The following is a 15,122-nucleotide window of genomic DNA, read 5'->3' as shown; positions in this document are numbered from 1 at the left end:
CCTGTAGCATGTTTTAGGGTAATCTTTGATTTTAATGATTCCTATAGCTTGGAAATCCAAGTGGGGTAGTGCAGGATACTCTTAATAGGAAGTCACCTATGTGAGTGTGAAATGAGGCCGTTTCTATGAGAATTTTTTAAGGCTTGAATTCTCTAAAGCTCTCATGAATACCAGGAATCGCTCACGAGCACAACCGATCGAACGGATATGTTTAGAAGGGTGTTGTGTGAGTGCTATTGTCTGGGTTTACACAAACGGCTGAACAGTTCAAGACATCACGTTCACTGATTAGCCAAGTAAATCCGATAGTATTTCACTATGGAAGGTTCAAGGCCAAAAGCTACCTATCCAGATGCAGTATTCTTCTAATAGGAACTCTCTCTAGTGTCTTCATTTTTTGTTTGCATATTGTTGAGTCAATTTCCATTCATGTGGGGGATTGTTGGAAAATTTAATATTAACTAATAGGCGGTTGATTTTCCTATTTGAATGGAAATTAATAAAATCCATTGGGTTAAAGACATGACCCTTGGGTTAAAGACATCTTCACATGGGGGGTGACAACTCTTCAAACCAAGGGATGCATTGTTTGGGGTGACAACTATTCAAACCAAGGGATGCATTGTTTGCCTTTTCAGATAGGGATACCTTTTTGGAAAGGGTATTTCATCATCTATAAATAGATCAATCTTCCTGCAGTTTTAGATATTCAGTTTAATTCCTACATACAGACTTTCACATATAGAAAGCATTAGAGTTTTCATAAAGAGAGGTTCCTGCATAATTTGGTTCAAAGTTCCTTGTGAATTGCAGTGCTTCTTTCACAAGGAGGGGAGTCGTTGTATCCTGGGAGGCGAACGCTAGTGAACCACAAGCACCAGTGTGGGGCGTAATTCGTCTTAAGGTCAGAGTGTCCAACACTTGCCTCGACTCAATTGAGGTTCTTCTAATTCAATTATCCTTTTGTAAAAATCTGTTTTATGTGCAGTATTTATTTTATAGCAATTTAGCACTCATATTTCCAACAAAATCAACCTCAATTTCTGAAATTCTTGTTACTATAATTCTTCATCCAGATATGACAAGACATTTCCCAATCCATGCAATGTATCCTACATCAGTTTCTGTAGAAATAACTGAATCATACCTTGGAAGAAGACTTCTTATTAGCCAATGAAACTCTGTAAACCACTACAAAAGCTCCTTCACCCAACTTTTTCCTCATAGTCAGTCATGGCCAAAAATAAAAATTCCAGCCGTCTGTAAAAAGTACCCACATTGTTTGGTTGTAGAGAAAATTCTACAAAAATATGAAATCAAAAAGTAAGAGTTGAACAAGCAAATCAAAAGGGGTAGTCATATTTGAGAAACCCAACCGAGCAACTTAACACTAAGCCCAAACACAGCAAGTGAAGGGCTAGGGGGTGAGAGGGCGAGAAAGAGAGAGGAAGATAAAGAGATATGTTACCTTGCACGAGTAGCTTAGAGAGAGAGAGAGAGAGAGCTGAGAGGGAAAAGAAAAAATGATAAGGGTCCAATAAGTATGTTATTTATACTTAATACTCCCAAAATGTCTAACCAAGAATGATATTTGGAGAAATAAGTTTGGCCTTGATGGTATTTTACGGTATTTCCCCTCATTATTTTCAATTACAAATTTAGGAAATTAACTCTCCCGTAGCTTTTGTTTTTCTTATAGCATAATGTAATAATACCACCGTTTTTCATAAGCCCCTTTCATCTCATGCAAAAATAAGTAGGACACAGGCTATAAAGGAGCCATTTCAATAACAATATGGTAGATGGGGGAACATGAATTTTAACAACCAATCACAAGGGAAATTTGCACAAACAGCAGACATGGGTAAAATTTCCCCAATGACCTGAGTCAGCCAAAAAACTGGAATGATATAGAGAGAATCACTCTTGAAAAGAAGGAGAACTGCTGGGGGTTCTTGGTCTGGTGTGACGTTGTCCTTAGAATTTTATTTGATCGTAATTTTCATTTCTTATTGAGGTCGTACATGGTTTAGATGAAATTGTTGTTGACAAGGAAATTATGGCTGAGTTATTAAGGGCGTTTGGTAAGGTGTGGGTTTGTCCTCAGAGTCAGAATTGTTATTTTTTGTTTGTTGAATAATACAAAAAGGCGGTTACTCTTTTGAGTTGCGCGGTGTTGGCTCTCATTTGGATAATTTGGTTGGAACAAAATAAGACGGCCTTTGAAGGCAGGGAAGAGGAAGTGGAGTTACTTTGGGATATAGAGCGATTAGAGCATCTCTAATAGTAGTACATAAATTTTTTTAAATTGAAGTTTGTTGCCCTACGTGGAAACTTGAAAAGCCTTATTAATTTTTGCTCCAACATACTCTTCAATTCAATTAATGCAATATCATGAAAAATAATGAAAACATATGAAAAATATCTAATGTAGTTATTATACAAAAAGAAAAAAATGTAAGTTTTTTAAATTTTCAAGGTAGGTTTTGTTTTTTCAAGGTAAAATTAAATATTTGAAGAGTCAAAGTCAACTTACCAGTTCGAGAGAGAGAGAGAGAGAGAGAGTTGCAACTTTGATGGTGAGGTTGAAGAGGGTGTTGGAGAGTTTTTCTGACGTGACTCGCCTATATTGCAAAACCACTTAGAATTCCGAAGCTGTTGAACAAGCTATTAGAGATATTATTTGAAGTGTTATTCTTCTTGATAAGAGCATTTCACCCATTTGCCATGGCAAAAGGTAAGGGGAGGAAAGAGCTATTACTAGATTCATATGGTAATAGACAAGACCCGAAAGCCCATCAATTCCACTTTGAAATCCGAGCCGAACAATGTGAGTGTTCGACACCTGCTAACACTGGGCACAAAGGACTAAATTGCCCTTTTAACTGAAATTAAAAGAAATTCAAATGTGACTTCTACGAAAGTGAGTCTCACAATAATGAATATTTCCCAAAATATCCACCTGTGAAACAAGCATATATGTTTAAATATATATATATATATGTATGTATCACAACTACCAGCATATATCAAATAATATACAAAAGAAATTAAGCATCATATCATTCTGGCCTTAGGCTGCAACAATGATCAAATAAATCAATCTGCTAATAAAATTCATCTCAACTACCAGAACAACAATAATGCATTGGAAATCTCAACCATTGTAACTCGTGGCTGCACCTTGTAAACATAGGCTGCCTACGTACCCTTACTGAGGGATCAAGCCACACGTAGTTCTTTCATTGCAAAACCACTCTAGTTCTCAAGTTTCATCTCAGCTTCTGTTTCAAACTTCCTGGCATTTCTCATATGGCAATATATAATCAACTAAATAAATAAAAGCATTTAGATTCAGGTAATAACACTTGGAAAGCCATAACTATCAATTCCTCGTGACATCATTGGTGACACGTCGACTGTAATCCTCACTGGACTCGGAGACATCAACCTGGTCCACAATCATCGCTCCCATAGTCTGGATAACTCTAAGACTCATGGGGCAAAATATGCTAGAAAAACTTATGATATTTAATACTATATAAAACAATGAAAGATAAAGATGAATAAACATACTAAAGTAAAATAAGGTGAAATAAAATTAGTTAAAGATTTATAAGTTCCAAAAACCCTTATACTCTTGCATCGAAACTTACCTAAAACATAAATATAAATATACATATATATATCCAACTTTCTCTTGTGACAAAAGTATATTGATTAAGAAAATAATAGTAACTGTATAAAATCCTCAATTTAGTTTAAAGCATCTCAGAACTTAAATCCTCTCCACCTAGGCGTACCCCTTTATTTCCGTCAATTCCTAATATCCGTCAATTCTTCTTGCAGGTCTCGGTGACACAAGGTCAACCCGAGCCGTAAGCAAGATTTAGAGGACCGTAGTCAACCTGATCCATAAGCTGGCGTCTCGGAGATAACACTTCAATCTGAGCCATAAGTGGCGAGTCTCGAAGATAACACCTCAATCCGAACACAAGCGGCACCACAGTTCAGCGTCTTTGAAACTCATGGGGCATACACTGTCTCAAGGCAACTGGGGGGTACCCTCGCGGTGGGTTTGGAAACCATAATATGTTATTTACATAAACTTTCAATAAATTGGTTCTCAACTAAACTTAAAATATATATACGAAAAGCTATAATCCTTCCTTTTCAACCATTGAATATATGTATCAAATACTTAGCTAGTTTGCTAGCTATATTAATCTTTGATTAGCATATCATTCCAATATTACATTTATAATCTTACAACACAACTAACCACATGAATAAATAAGCATGTGATAAATGAACAGATAATTAATTACTCATACTCTTCACATATGAACACAATAAATAAATAACTTCCAAAAAACTCCTAAGGTTGGAGCCACTAGCCAAAAACCAACTGAAACCGTCAGCATAATATGGGTACATGGGACAATCTGTAAAACTTCAAAATCGATCTTCAATACCTACATAAATGGATCAATACCTACATAAATGGATAGAGCATGAAGAGTAGATGAATTTTCATATCTTACTCGACAGATTCTGTGGTCGTGGTCCGAAAAATGCAAAAATACCGCCAGAAAAAGCCTAACCATGTTTTAGCTTCAATTCGAACTCATCCTTAGCCAATCGGATCATGTCTTAGGTGGGTTTTATAGAGGAGGACGAGATGAACACTTTTCGTGAAGGTGGCGTGGCCACCCGGTGAACGATAACATCGATTTTGTGGCTTGAAGTCCAATCACTGCTGCTGGGAGGAAGAAGGAGAGAAAAAAATAAAAAGAGTTCGGGATTGTAGCGGATACTGTAGCATTAAGAAATTTTAAAATTCAATTTACGTCCTTTTCGTTTTTAGACATTTTCTCCTTCGTTATAATTCAGAATTGGGCGTGCCGCATGTCTACGAACTCGTATCGTCGAGCTCTACACAATGGTACCACCCAAATCCCCAAATTCCTCCCCCGGTAAAAAAATAATTTTAAACCTGATAAAATATTCTAGGGGTATAATTGTCTTTTACTAGCATAATTTAATAATTAAATATTAATTAAGGACCGGGTTGTTACATGAATAGTGCCTACCCTAGCAATTTTTTTGTTAGTTTTCCACCCATTTTCATGGCAACCCAAAGGCAACTACTATTCACATGAGATATGAGGAGAGGAACTTGTATAGAGTTTTGATGTGGGAAGTAAAGAATATAGGTTAGGTATTTATAAAAACAATTATAAAATAAAAATATGAAAATTTTGGTTTTTTCCCCTTTATTTTCAATTTTTATTATTATTTAAATTGGCTGCTGACGTCACAATGACATCAGCATTAAGTCATCTAACCTAAGCAGTAGCCCAGGCTGGTGGAGCCCAGACTTACCCTGTCAAGCCCATGGCCATTGAAAATTGGAATTGGGGGTCTAGGGCCGGGGCCTCTTGCCCGGGCTAGCCCCTCCGGCTGAAAATACTCTTAGGAGGAACTTTGGTTTTTATTGTAATTTGCATTTATTAATTAGCAAATGTGAGAGACATAGAGCTTTTAGAGGGACAATCAATTGATTAGCTTTTTCAACAATTTCCTCAAGTATTTCCAACGCCTCATTAGGATCCTTTTGCATAAATTCTTCATTACACATGGACTCAACAAATGAGCGATCTCAAAGAAGAAGTCCCTCATAGATCTAATTGGCAAGCGCCAACTCTCAAAGTCATGGTACTATGGGCACATATTCAAAAGATCTTCTCTCCCATGTCTAATACAACGACCCTATTTTTGAGAAAAATTAGAGATTTTTTTTTTCTTCAAAGCCATTGTCTTATAATTTGGAAAATATTTATTAAAGAAAACATGAGTCATCTGATCCCAAGAACCTATAGATTTAACCAACTTTTTGCATTTTTTTCCCAAGCGAAATGAAAAAAACTTAAACCTTTAATTATTGAAGCAGTTGCATCAGTTCAGTTATAAAACAAGCTAATTGCATCTTCAAATTCTCAAACATGCACATATGGATCACTCTCCATCCCATAAAAAAAGAAGGTGTTGAATCTTGTGCTAGGTTTAAAATCATGTTTTGCCATTTTAGTTGGAAACATTTTGCATGAAGGGGACAGCTAGGATGCAAAGAATGATACAATGTTTTAATAAGATCACCCATAGTCTCAGATTTGCTACAAGTATCAAAAATATAGAAGTATAACTTGGTAATATGAGAATAATTGTAGCAAAATAAGTTTAAACAAGATTAAGTTTATTAGATGAAAAATATTCATTAATATAAAAGCACTAAGACGTCAGGCTACCACCTTTAATATACATATGTAATCCTGTCAATCTGATTCGTTTTTATAACTCAAATCAAAGTATATTTACGAAGTTTCCTTGACCGGAAAATTTGAAAATTATTTTCTTAAAAGAACATCATAAAAGATAAATTCTGATTACTATGATTATTCACAATCAAAGCTTAATTTCTTTTTGGTTACAAAGAATTCCAAGCATAACCTTACATGACAACAAACTATCATGACAACAAATCTCATATACTATATATAGTGGCAATAACTACGTAGAGATATTACATTGAAAAAATATAGAGCACAATATCTCGAGGTATACAACCAGTAAAAGATCTAACTAGACCCCTTATGCAAGGAGGTTCATTGCAATACCAGAGATTAAATAACAACAAAGCCAACGTACAGCACATAAGTATTACAAGATAGCTTAGAATTACAAAATATACCAATTAACTGGGCAAATGCTTGCCAACTAACAAGGAGATGCAGATCAGGAGGACCCAAATCCTTGCAACAACCAGTGCTTTAAGACGATCAAGAGAGAGAACAATCTCTCTAACTTCATGGGATAGGAAATACCCCAAGAGTGGAGAGCATAACCGCTCAACTTCCACCAGGGCATTCCAAATAATTCCCACTTGACCCCAAGGAGGTTTTTGCACAATAAAAGTATATCCACCAAAATCAGCAGCTCCACCTCCAATGCAGAGAGATTTACATGAAATCTACCACAAAAGCAACAGATCTAGCAAGATCTTCAATAACCAGCCCCAAAGACTGGGACATAAACCCTAAAAAAAAGGGGAAGAAACAAATGCAAGGAGTAGACAAAACCCAACAAAAGGCTTTAGTCACCTTTACCCGTGACTAAAGGATCTAGTCACCCTGCATGCAGTAACGATTAATCAGTGTGTTACATATAAAGTACATCATGTCCAATCACTATTAGTCATACATAATTTATTATTTTGTCAGTCAATACGCCTTTTATTATTTTGTCATGTCCAGTCCCACAGATTATTTCGAAGCATCTTGTTCAATTCAAAAGCACTCTGCTTTTTTTTTTTTTTCATATCATCCTGTTCATCTGGACAGTCTTATCCGTGCTATTTCCTTTTCATTGCAAGGTACATTCTGCACTGATGGACGGTTGTTATTCTACTAGCACATAACAATAGTGTCGGCATACACTTCCTTGGCTTAAGGCTACAATTAGCACGTTTGGTAATGTCAGGAAAGTAATTGAGAAATATCACTTTATTTTATTTCCCATGTTTGTTTTGAGTAGGAATGGAAAATAAAGTTTGTATAATTTTTCAATTATACTCATATTACATCAAATAAAAAAAGAATGCATTTAATAGTATATTGTAATTTCAAATTGTTAATGGGGACAAAATGGTCATGAAAAATGTGCATTTAATATTGGCTCAATTTTCCCATGAGGAGGAAAAACAAACCCAAGTTGGGAAGAGGGCTTCACTTTCCCCCTACTTTCTCATGTGCCAGAATAACCATTTTTCATATATGAACTTATTAAACATGAAAAAATAATTAATTTTCCATCTCTAAGCCTCCTTTTTCATAAATCAAACAGGATCTAACGATGAGTTCCACATTAACTAGTATTATATAATTAAAGTCCTTAATTTATCAACAACAAAAAAGGTGCAAGCAACACAAAGACAAGGAAATTTGTTGCCTAGTTTGGTTGCAAATTGATATTTTATTGTGCACGCCTTCTTGTGGATATGGGATCAAACGTCCGGATTGAGACGATCTATTTCCTTTTCTGATAAGATTTTCTTTACTTGGCTGAGTTGGCTTCGAGTTCTGTGTGCTACGCCTACATATAGCCAAGAGTCAAGAACTGTTTGGATCATGCTCTTTAGGTCGCTATCTTAATTTTTGAAATTTTGGTTTTTTTAGCATATTAAAAGGCCATGCAAATAAGAAAGAACCAGCACAAGATGTGTAATATATATTCGTATTATTAACTATTTGGCTCAACTGCATATTGTACATAGTCTAGCTAATAGTTCACAGTTAAATTGCTCTTTTAACTTGTCAAAAAATTTATACTCATACACTGTTCATAGAACTCGCAAAAAATTTAATCATATGTGTTAGCCACACTGGTAGTGAATTTGATAACTACTTGTATGACAAAAATAAGTATATCGTGTGCACTGATGTGGTGTTCATGTAGATAAAAAAATAATAAGAAATTAATTATCTTTCAACCGGGGACGGACTCAGGAATTGCAAATCGGGCGGGCTAAAATTACCTTAAGTACAAACCTATTAAGAAAATTTGGTGGCTTTTGGTGGGTTTTTGTAGATTTTTAGGCTTGGACAATAGATTGTTGGAATTAAAATCCAAAAGTAACATTTGGCTCAGCCCAGGCCCACACTCAACCCCTTCACTCATAACTGAAAACCCCATTTAAGATCCTCAAACGTTATAGCCCAGGTTAGTAAGGAAATTCATGCTGGGCTAAATGTTATTTGAGGCTGAAAAAAAAAACAAAAAAAGCCCCTCGGACTGTAGCCCAGGTTGGGCTGTACTAAAGGTCCGTACATGCTTTTAAGATGATTAAAAGAATGGAAAGAATAATTATTTTTGTTAAATTTTTTAGTTTTTAATTGTTTATATTTTGTGAGAGGACTCCATAAACTCGCTATAATTTAATGTTGCTTTGTTTTATGCATAGTTTAAACTTTTAATTAATGTTAACTATTTTTTTAATTTTTTTTATAGAGAGCTCCTAAAATAACTTTTATGTGTTTTTAGCTACCTTAAAAATAAGGAGCATGATTGTAGATGCTCTAAGCAGTACACTCCACAAAAATTTTAGAGAACTTTAGTCATTGTACTTCTGATTATAAAAATTGATTAGGAAGATTTTAGTCTGATTATAAACTTTTTATAAATTTACTACAATTTTATATTTTCAACAAAGAATAACGAAACAAATAATTTATCTTTAAAACCTATTAATTAGAGCATCCACAATGGACTCCCTAAACCACATTCTTAGATAAAATTTAAGGAGGAAGTGAGAAAACCGACCTCTAACCGTGCTCCCTATCCAACTCCTAAAATAAGGAGACCTCTTAGGAGCTCCTAAATTTGAGGAGAGAAAAGGGACTCTTAGTGGCTCCTTATAATTAAATGTTGCTTTACTTTAATATCATTTTAAGTATTTATTTAATGCTAATAATATTTATTATACAATATTATTTTATACGATCAGAGAAACTGGAGAACACGATGCTTATGCTAACTTAAAACAAGAGTAATAAATCATTTATGATTCCCTAAATTAGAAGGGGAGCATTTATGGAAATAAATGGGGAGTTGAAATTTTATAAGGAGTTCCTAAAATAGCTTTCTAGTGTTTTTAGCTAAATTTTAACTAAAAAATAAGGAGCATGATTGTGGATGCTCTTATAAATTAAATAGTGTTTGCTGGAATATAATTTGGAGGGAGCAATTTTGTTTTCTATTTGTTGTGGATGTACTGGTACTCTTTTTCTTTGACCGAAATTTTTTTTATTAAAAATTTTATGGTGATGTTTTAACGAGACCACTATTTTAGCATCTAGATGGTACTATTTGGATTTTGTTTTAGCATCCGGCGAGGTATATTATCTGGCTATTTCATTTCGCACACAACACTACATAATGCGATTTAGTAAAATACAGGTCCAATGCAATTCGGCATACCGGATCTAACTAGGCAACCATAGCATGTGTATTTTTCAGTATTGCCGTCGTGAGTTTATTACTTGTCCCTTTGACCACATCACACCTACTAGTCCATGTCGTGTTCTATTGAATTTGATGAGAAACTAAAAATGACACACGCACGAACACAAGAACACATGTGACGACACCAAGAAAGTTAGAAATTAGAAATAAAGGGAGATGATGATATGAAATAGCATCAACTACTCCTCTTAATCAATCTAACTCTTAATTTTTATGGTATTGAATTACGAATTTTGATGTGAATTCAAATGCGAAATCAAGTAGGTTTTTTATTCTACGTTTTTTTGGTGGAATAAAAGTGAAGTTAGGCATAGGGGTAGACTAATTCTTTTACTAGACTTTTTTATTTGTGGAAAAAACAAATACAGTGGAAAAAGTTGCAAATAGAACACTTGCATGTGTATTAATCAGTTGTAGTTACCAAATTTGCTTCTCCCTCCCTCAGACCCTGTTAAGACCCACTAGTCCATGCTACGTTCTTTTGAGCTTTGATGAAAAATTGAAAACGAATACATGCATACGCCTGAAGACAAGAACACAAATTATTAATCATAATATTCTTCTCATCTGATTACAAATCTTAGTCTTGTGAAAAACAAACTAATACAGCATTTTGGGTCATTTCGTAATGAATATTTAACTACAATTATTTGGTTTATTTTGTAGGGTTTACATCATACTAGTTTTTCTCTTATGCAGATGTTTAGATGTTATTGTGTTAACGTCATTATAAACAGAGAGAAAAGAAAAAGGAGGTAGTAGAAAATACATGGCCTCCAAATGATAATAATATCCAGACGTTCACATAGGAGAAAATCTGACATATCATACTATGCTATATAAGTGACAAAGCAACATATGTGTAAACTACGCTATTGAAAGTATATTGTTTTTCGTACAAGCAAAATCAAAGATTTTGAACTTATCCAATACAGAATATAAGTATAATACAAAATCCTAACTATTACAAAGTGATTTAATATTTAGTAAATTTGGCTTACACCTTTCAAATTCAATTTGCCGTACCTAAAACCCTTCACTCTTTGTTCTTATAAATAATACCCAATTTGTATAAGTAAAAACCCATGACTAGGATCCAACTCAGCAAGTTACCTAATTAAGCATAAAATCTGATTTATTGTACTTTTCAGATTCCAAAAATACCCCCAACTAAGCCATTATTGCATTTTGTATATTAATGTAGGAATCAATATGGAAATAGTTTTTAATTGGATTGTATATAATGACAGATGTTGAATTTGGAAAGATCTCCAAATGGTTGTAATGGATGTATGAATTAATTTTGAAACATTTTTAAAAAATTTAAGAATAAATTCAAATTTAGGTAATCGGTTTGTTTAATAAAATGTTTATGTTATTTTCTTTTTATGAATTATACATGACTAATAATTGACTTTATAATTGTTTATGAATAAAACTGTACATACTAATTATGTTGAAAAAATAATGTACCTATTACTTGTTTGTTTTATGAAAAACATAATTTACTAACCTAGTATGAAAAGTGTACATAATTATCTATTCCAAATAATGTACCTATACACATTTACAGGTATATTGTAAAATAATTTACTTGTGGGTAAATAATGTACCTATATTTTATATAAATTATTGTGTACCTATTTTTAATTATGAAAAATATACGCAATTAACAAAGTAACTGACTTTGTTTTTGTTTTTGTTTTTGGTAAATAATATACCTATATTTTATATGTATATATTTATATTATATTTTTCATAGGTAAATTATTGGATATGTAATTTACAGATTTTTTGTTTGTTTGTAATTTTAGGGGGCGAGATGTGAGAGGGAATGACAACTAAAAGAAATGGGGTGATTGATATGCTATTAATATGAAGCATATTAATTACAATTATGACAGTTAATGAAATGCTTGAAATAAATTATAAATAAAATATGAAGTTTAGTGGCAATGATGTAAAACATAGAAATACTACGACCTCTTATATCCTACTAATTATTTAAGTTTGAAATTGGGTTTTACTCATAGATTTATAGAGTGATGGGTATATGTCTAGGAAATAGAAAATGTAGGGATCTATATTGGACAAACTCTTTAATATAATATAATTCAATCTCATCCAATGTATCTAACCACATTTAATAATAAAGTACACAAATCATATACTACTTTGCATTAATCAGTCTTGTGATCATGAATTTATGTACTACTTGTCTCTCTCACCAATCTCGGACATGTGCTATGTATATATATTTTGAACTTGATCACAAATTTGAAAATGATACTTAAGACATGCATGCAGACAAGGCCCACAAATTGCAAATCACACAAATAACCACGTCATCTCTCTTGTCGTCAGTGTTTTCAATTCGTCTCCACAGACATCACTTTTCTCTCCCCAATCCCCTATTTAAGTCTCCCCAACAATTTCACTTCATTCGGCTACGCCCACACACAAACACCCAATATTGTCTTTAGACACCCAAAAAAAAAAAAACAACAAACAAACAAAAAACCCCAATATTATCCCAACAACTCCACGCTCAGCCCCGCGCCTCCACTACCGCAACTACAGCCATGGTGCAACACCGGTTCCTCCTCGTGACATTTCCAGCCCAAGGCCACATCAACCCTTCCCTCCAGTTCGCAAAGCATCTCATCCGCACTACTGGGGCACATGTCACATATGTTACGAGCCTCTCTGCCCATGGCTGCATAGGGAATGACTCAACTCCTCATGGCTTGACCTATTCGTTTTTGTCTCATGGCTACGACAATGGATTCAAAGATGGCGATGATATCGACCACTACATGTCGGAGCTTAGGCGTCGTGGTGCACAAGCCATCACCGACCTTATTGTGTCTAGTGCAAAGGAGGGCCGCCCTTACACTTGCCTAATCTACACAATACTTCTCCCTTGGGCCGCGGTGGTGGCGAGTGAGCTCCACCTCCCATCCGTGCTCATGTGGATTCAGCCAGCCACTGTTTTCGACATCTACTACTATTATTTTGGCGGTTACAAAGACCTCATCCAGAACAGTACTAGTACTACTCATACTAATGGCGCTTTATGTTCAATAGAATTACCAGGATTGCCACAATCCCTCGCCAGCCGCGACCTTCCCTCTTTGATGGTGGATTCAAATCTGTACAGTTTCGCGCTTCCCTTGTTTGAAGAGCATTTTAAGCTGCTTGAGAGAGAAACCAAGCCCATCATTCTGGTGAACACGTTCGATGCGCTGGAACCAGAGGCCTTGAAAGCAATTGACAAGTACAATCTAATTGGAATCGGGCCATTGATTCCATCGGCTTTCTTGGACGGCAAGGATCCATCTGACAAGTTATTCCGCGGCGATCTTTTCCAAAAATCAGAGGACTCTTCGTACATCGAGTGGCTGAACTCGATGCCAGAAGGGTCCGTGGTTTACGTGTCGTTTGGAAGCATGTCCGTTCTGTCGAAGCCCCAGATGGAGGAAATCGCGAAAGGGTTGCTGGACAGCGGGCACCCGTTCTTGTGGGTGATTAGAGAAAAAGAAAACAGCAATGGACAAGATAAGGAGGCCGAGAAGGAGGAAGAGAAACTGAGCTGCAGAGAGGAGTTGGAAGAGCTTGGGAAGATAGTGCCATGGTGTAGCCAAGTGGAGGTTTTGTCAAGCCCTTCATTGGGTTGTTTCGTGACACATTGCGGGTGGAATTCAAGCTTGGAGAGCCTGGTTTCCGGGGTGCCTGTGGTGGGGTTTCCTCAGTGGACAGACCAAGGGACCAATGCCAAGTTGATTGAGGACACGTGGAAGACTGGAGTTAGGGTGACACCAAATGATGAGGGGATTGTGGTAGGTGAGGAGCTCAAGAGGTGCTTAGAATTGGTCATGGGAAGTGGGGAGATTGGTAAAGAGTTGAGAAGAAATGCTAAGAAATGGAAGGGTTTGGCAAGGGAGGCTGTGAGTGAAGGTGGGTCTTCTGATAGGAATCTAAAGGCTTTCTTGGATCGGATAGAATGAGAAAAACAAAATGACAAAAAAAAAAAAAAAATTTTGGTATGGCTAAGATGGAAGGATATGTTTCTTGGTTTGATAGCTGGCTTCTTGGAACTTTAGACTGTAATTTTCTCGTTATTGTCAATGTAAATTTAACCCAACCGGTCGACTTTAGTAAATTGTCTTGTCAGGTTGCATATACAATTAAATGAACTTTTTTCTTTCAAAAAATCCGTAATTGCCAAAGTTAAGAAGAGAAGAGAGAAAACTTATACACACATATACTACGGTGGTTTGAACATGGGATTATTTGGAACGCACCAAAAACCTATGCCAGTCGAAACACCCATTGGTATGTAATTGTCACCTTTACTATATTCATTGCGCATTGTGCTTTTAAATGTTTTAATTGGGCACTACCAAAAATCTTAGCAACTCCGTTTGTGGGTTGTGGTGCTTTTAAAAGAAGCAGCTTATTTTTAAAATTCTGAATGAGAAGGGGTTTGCTAAATCAAGACAAAAGTGCTTTTCTTCAAAATTCTCGGTCACAGGCAACAGCTTTTAAAAGCAGCTGAGATGGAAGCATGCGAAGCTCTTTAATGAATGTTTCAATATGCCCGTATTGTCCTCGTTTATTTTAGAACATGACGTGATTTACCCTCTTAATTTTTCACGATCGGATCTTCATTCCCACCTCAGTCCACTGTAGCTCCTCTTCCCACTCTTCATTAATCTCTCATTTTTCTCACAGATCTCTCATCTCTCCAAATTATTTTTTCGACATTTCAACAAACCCGACCCACCATCCTACTCACAAACCCAACCCAACCCAGCACCTACACCCACCCAGATCTGTTTTCTGGGCCGAGGAGATCTTGAGGTGAGGTGCGATTGTTTGGGAGGCGGTGGCTGGAGGCTGACGGGACAGAGGGTGAATGGTGGTTTTGTTAATTTTAGGATGGGGGAGAAAGGGATAGACTGAAGAAGGGATGATGAAATTAGGGTTTTTTTCAAAAAGTTTAGGCAAGCCTCCTCCTCCACCTCCTCTGAATCTTGATG

The 15,122-nt window shown here is 35.6% G+C and overlaps 1 pseudogene across 1 annotated transcript; it reads left to right on the top strand.

Moving 5' to 3' along the window:
- Positions 1–12,407: 12,407 nt before the first annotated feature.
- LOC103322585 (phloretin 4'-O-glucosyltransferase pseudogene) lies at positions 12,408–14,436 on the top strand (annotated as a pseudogene). The gene has a single exon (XR_016124193.1). The product of XR_016124193.1 is annotated as a phloretin 4'-O-glucosyltransferase pseudogene (transcript).
- Positions 14,437–15,122: the final 686 nt, after the last annotated feature.

The sequence above is a fragment of the Prunus mume genome, linkage group LG2, assembly GCF_029339155.1.
Source record: "Prunus mume cultivar Tortuosa linkage group LG2, ASM2933915v1, whole genome shotgun sequence".
Taxonomy (NCBI): Eukaryota; Viridiplantae; Streptophyta; class Magnoliopsida; order Rosales; family Rosaceae; genus Prunus; species Prunus mume.
Note: the sequence above shows the minus strand (reverse complement) of the source record. Positions and strands in the feature narration are given on the sequence as shown.